This window comes from Elephantulus edwardii, unplaced genomic scaffold (assembly GCF_000299155.1).
Source record: "Elephantulus edwardii isolate Elephantulus edwardi_28Jun2011 unplaced genomic scaffold, EleEdw1.0 scaffold00492, whole genome shotgun sequence".
Classification (NCBI taxonomy): Eukaryota; Metazoa; Chordata; class Mammalia; order Macroscelidea; family Macroscelididae; genus Elephantulus; species Elephantulus edwardii.
This window is the reverse complement of record NW_006400242.1, coordinates 303,523-309,274: the sequence shown is the minus strand read 5'-3', so window position 1 is coordinate 309,274 and position 5,752 is coordinate 303,523. Positions and strand designations below refer to the sequence as shown.

General features: G+C 37.0%; 1 protein-coding gene across 1 annotated transcript in view; it reads right to left on the bottom strand.

The window, feature by feature from the left end:
• The window catches only part of SHQ1 (SHQ1, H/ACA ribonucleoprotein assembly factor), a 279,818-nt gene that overhangs the window by 259,360 nt on the left and 14,706 nt on the right, over positions 1-5,752 (bottom strand). The gene's annotated exons all lie outside the window — the stretch shown is intronic.

Genomic DNA, 5,752 nt, shown 5'->3' with positions numbered 1-5,752 from the left:
TTATTTACCTTTATCCTGTTGTGGTGCTCAAGTATTTTATAAATTCTAGATATAAGTCCCTTATCTGACATGTCATTCCCAAATACTTTTTCTCAGTCTGTGGCCTCCCTTTTTTACCCTGTTGGAGAAGTTTTTGGATGTGCATAGGGATTTGATTCTTAGAAGGTCCCATTCATCTATTTTATCTTCTTCTGGTTGTAGAGAAAAGCTTTTTTTAAAAAAATCAACTTGTATATAAACTTTAAAAGGGCATTGTTTAGCTAGTTTAGTATTTAACTACAATTTTTTAAAAACAAGACCAAGGTTGAATGCTATTTTGAAATTAAAATCCTTGTTTCAGAAATGCAGTAATTATTTTTCTTCTTGTGACAGTTATGTAAATTAGCTTGAGTCTCATATGTCCCTGAGTTATTATCATAAAGCCACAAATGTATTAGAACAAGGAAAACTGTAATATATATAATCCTGAATTTCTTTTAAAAAAAAAATCAGAGGTAAAGGAATTAGGAAAGATCTAATGGGGACTTAAAAGGTAGGGTAATGATGGGCACGGTGATTAACTTTATAAAACACAATGTATGGGAAAGATCACAGGAAACAATATGAATAGAGGAATGTGAGACACAACACATATAAATTCTGTATGCAAAACAATATAAAATAAAAATAATTTTTATAAAAAGCATCAAGTTGCATTCCTGTTTGGTATACTGTAGCAAAATTTCTCACTCTTCTTTATAGGAGTGACTTTGGAACTCTTCTCAAACATGGTTCTCTGCCCCTCAAAAAAGATTACAGCATATGGTAGACACAGTTTAATGGTGATTAATTTTATAACACATAATGAGTGGGAGTGATTGTATGAAATACAATGTATATGAACTTTATACACAAACCAATGTTAAATAAAAATTAAAAAAAAAAAAGATTAGCAGGTTTCTGGGGTTTTGACCATTAAAATATGTTACTGTTAGGTGTCTTTGAGTCTACTGCACTTTAGAGACACTGTAGCATTGTTTCTACTACCAATGCCCTATTTTCCAGCTACAGAATTTTCTACTTTTATTTCCAACTTTGGCATTCTAATTATCAATGCACCCTGATTACATATTTGATCAATTTCAATCTGTAGAAGTTTATAAAAACTTTTCCAAAATTTCTTCCTTTTTGGCATTAATGGTTGGTCTGAAGATGTGATTAATAGTCTTATCAACTGTTCTTCCTTCTAGGAATATAGATATTATCTTATTATTGAATTCTATTTTAAGGCAAATCTTAAAATGTGCTTCTTGATAAATTTGATGCTATTCTTCTTCAACTATCATTCAACTGTCATCATTGCTGCTGAGGTGGTACTAACAGCAAACCTCCATCAAGTTCCCAAGGCTATAAATTATACTGGGAGGAAACTGCTGCGCTGTCTCCCTCAGAGCAACTGGCAGAATTCGAACCACCAAAGACATGCAGACTATGTACTACCAGAGCTCCCCTATAATAAACTGCATGACTTTCCAAGTCAAAAGGGCTAATGTCAATCTATTTCAGTTTAGGATATCACTCTTCAAAAACTTCCAATTTTCCTTGAATTCATCTTCATATATTCACATTCCAGTTACTAATGGACGTCTGTTATTATTACTTCTCATTTTAAGTAATGAATCATTAGCCACGAAGGTCCAAAAGCTTTACTTCCTCCATGTGATTAAGGTCAACTTGTACTTTAAGGGGATAGTTCTTTACCTGTTGTATTTGTAGGTGTCTTCCAACCTAGGGGACTCAGCACTAGCATTATATCAGACACTGTTTTAATTCATAAGTAGATTTCCAGATTCTCTTTCCTAGTCTATCTTAGCCTGGAAGCTCTGCTGAAACCTGTCCAACAATGGTGACTCTGGTGGTATTTGAAATGCAGGAGTCATGTTGCTGTTGTTGTTGCTATGTGCCGTCAAGTTGCTTGTGACTCATAGCAACCCTATGTACAACAGCCCTAAACGCTACTCTGTCCTGTGCCAATCGCACTGTCTCTGATACACCCATCCCAATTAACCCAGTCACTGAATCAATCCACCTCATAGACAGTCTTACCCTCCTGCGCTGTCCCTCCACCCTCCCAATTATGATGTCCCTCTCCATTATTTCAGCACACACAAGACACCAAAGTATAGCAAACTGACACATAAGTGATTTATGAGGTTGAGTCATAAAAGGTTCTGCCATACTCCCTAGAATACTCAGACCTGAAATCTTCAGCAACCATGTTAGGGGTCCCATCCCAACTAAAGGAAGCACAACCTAGACTCCACAAAAAAATCCACACAGAGAGGCCCTGAGACTACACAAAGAAAGATGCCCACCAGTCTCTAGCTACTTCAGCCCTTGCAGTTTGAGAATGAGCCACTATCAAACATCAATTATTAAATTATTATTTCATAATATTTATATATTATATGTTATATATTATATTTAGTAATATAATTCTTAAAGACGCCAAGCTAGAAGAGCCTAGCCACACCCTTAACAAATAAATTTCTGACTCTTGACAACAGCACAGGTAATAAAATTATTGGTTTTGCTTTAGGCCATTAAGTTTGGTTATGAAGCAATTTCAAACTTAAACTTATCGCTGTCAAATCAGACTCAGAGCTGCTGATCCAGCAGGCTTCCAGAGGCTGTAAATCACACAAGAGATTGTCTATTTTTCTTAGATTTTAACACTACCAGAGAGACATGGTCTTTGGGTTAGCAATGTAACTCCCTATGAATTATGAAAAGTAGACCTCAATAAATAATAATGATACTTCTTGTTTATGAACACATAGTTAAGAAAGCTTGGGAAGGAGTATTCTGCATGCATATTCTCAATCATCACACCAATTTCTCAAAATCATTAATATTTTTAACACACTTTACAGACTGACTGAAACTGAGCAACCTGGTCAAAAGGAACCTATAGTAAGCACTCAGCTGCTAAATGAAATATTGACAGTCAAACCACCTAGCAATTTTAAGGGCAGTCTGCTTCTGCCCTGGCAATATGGGAAACCCCACAAGACAGTTCGTTCCTGTCGTATTTGATCTTTAGTAGTGAAAAATCGATGCAATGGCATTCAACAATAATTTGTCAAGAATTATAAAACCAAGTTTGCTCAGACCCAGGTGTGCACTAACACTCAATGCTCTGTTAAATTTGACTCTTTGCTGTCAACTCAGAACTGATTCACAGCTGACACTCAGCTAGTTTTTAGAGGCTGCAAATAACACAAGGAGACTGCTTATCTTTCTAATGAAGAGCTGCTGGTGAATACAAACCACCAAGACTTGCAGTCTTTGGGTTAACCTCTGTCTCGCTCATCACTATATTCCCAATATCAGCAATAGCCCTCAAATACTACTAGATCAAGAAAGAAATTGAAAAAAATGAATGAACAAATAGGAAAGTACAGTATACTCAGATTGATTGATCAGGACATGATGGAAAACGAAGTAAAACTTAATTCAGGCAGAGTGAAGAAACAAGCTTGACTGGAGGAATAGGTTGTATTACAGAAGTATTTGGGACGAATGATAAGCTAGAGAGTCATCTGAATAAGAAAAGTTAAGAAAATGGACTTTACCTCACTGGAATAAAATGCTGCCCTCTGATATTAGCACCGGACCTGTGGGGAAAGCTGCCAAGCCCTTGCTTTTTAAGGATCTTAACTTTATGCATTCTGACCATGGAAGCTCTGAAGCTGGCAATAACCGAAAACTAGAATCTAAAACAAATTCTCGCTTCTGAAAGGGCAATGCCATGGCAATTAAATGATCCTAACTACTTGAGAAATGATACTCCTCCATCCTTTAAATCAGCGAAGTATTCTGATGTTTCAGATCTTCTTGCCAACCACATAAGGTTCAGGACCATCAAAGAGTTTTCCTATATTCTGAGACTGCCATCTGATGTCATCACCAGCTATCCAGTTGCTAGAAAGGTCATGAACATATTGAGCTTTGAGAAACAGAAATAGCTTAAGAGGCAGACAACAGTCTTGCAATTGTGTTTCCTGGAAATCTTTGCTGTCTTGTCAGTCTAGAAATGCCATTGCTGTGTCTTAAAAAGATTATATGGTTTTCACGTAAGGATTTTTTCCACCATGTTTTCCCTCCAATGTGGTATTAAATTATCTTCCTTTGTGCCTCAAGTAAAGTTGACAATAAAATTGTATTTTTAGGTTAAAAAAACAAAACACAACAAAGTTAGAAGAGGTCATAATACAGTGAAAATACTCAGGAGTAGCAATCACTTCACTGGTTTCTATTCTGCAAAGAGAAATGTTGAGAAAAAGGCAAACAGACTAAGGCTTACTGGTTACACAGTAATGAGCACCTCTGTGCACGCCATGCAGTAAGAAAGATGATAATCAAAAAGTGAGAAAGAGATGACTTATTTACCAGAGTGACAGAATCAAAGTTGGAAAAGACAGAGTTCCAATTGTGATGAATGGTAGTAAAGAAAGAAATTCAAGAAACAATGAAGACATTGGGGAAAAATAAGACTACAGAAACTGATGGAATACCAACTGACATGTTTAAAAAACCAGATGCAGCCCTGGAATTCGCTCACCAGGCTGTGCCAAGAAATTTGGACAACAGCTACGTGGCCAACTAACTAGAAGATGCCCCTATATATTCCCATTGCAAAACAGATAATCCACTAGAATGTGGAAATCACTGAACAGTATCATTAATATCACAAAGACATAAAATCCTGATGGAGATTATCCAAAAATGGCTAGAAAAGTACATCAAGCTGGATTCAGAAGAGGTAATGGCAATAGGAATATTGCTGTTATCAGATGGGTCTTGGCTAGAGCAGTCAATACCAGAAGAGAGAAGGATATCTATTTGTGTTTTATTGACCATGTAAAGGCATTTGATCTCCTGGGTCATCATAAATTATGGCTGATACTAAGAAAGATGGAAATACCAAGTACATTTAATTGTGCTTAAGTGAAACCAATATCGTGCCCAAGAAGCTGTTGTCCAAACTGAGCAAGAGAGCCATGCACAGTTTAAAATTAAGGCATGCATCAGGGGTGTATCCTTTATCCATACCTATTCAAACTGTGGCTTACTCTGAGAAGAATGGGAATCCCAGAACACTTGATCTTCCTAATGAGAAACCTATACTTGAACCAAGCAGCAGTTGTCAGAACAGAGCAAGGAAACACTGCATGTCCTGTCTCCATACCTTTTCTACCTGTATACAGAACAAATTATGTGGGAGGCTGGGATCTATGAGGAGAAATGTGGCGTCACGATTGGTGGAAGATCTATCAAAAATCTGCATTATGCAGATGACACAACCCTGCTTCCTGAAACTGAGGAGGACCTGAAGCGCTTGCTCCAGAGGGTCAAGGACCACAACCTTCAATACAGATTGAGGCTCAATATCAAGAAGACAAAGATTCTCACCACGGGACCAACTGGCAGCATCAGGATGGATGGTGAAGAGACTGAGATTGTTCACAGCTTTATTTTGCTTGGCTCCATCTTGACACTAGCAGCCAGGAAATTAAAGGATGTATTGCCATGTACAGCCTCAGAGAGTTCTAGGAGAGATGCATTTCCTCTTCTGATAGACAGATCAAACTACTTTACATGACTAAATACAAGAAACAGAATTAGGAGGCTAAGTAACTAGTTTTGCAGGCTAAAGAAAACTAATGTTAGTTTTATAATTATATGAATGTCCGTCTGCGTTTCATTGATT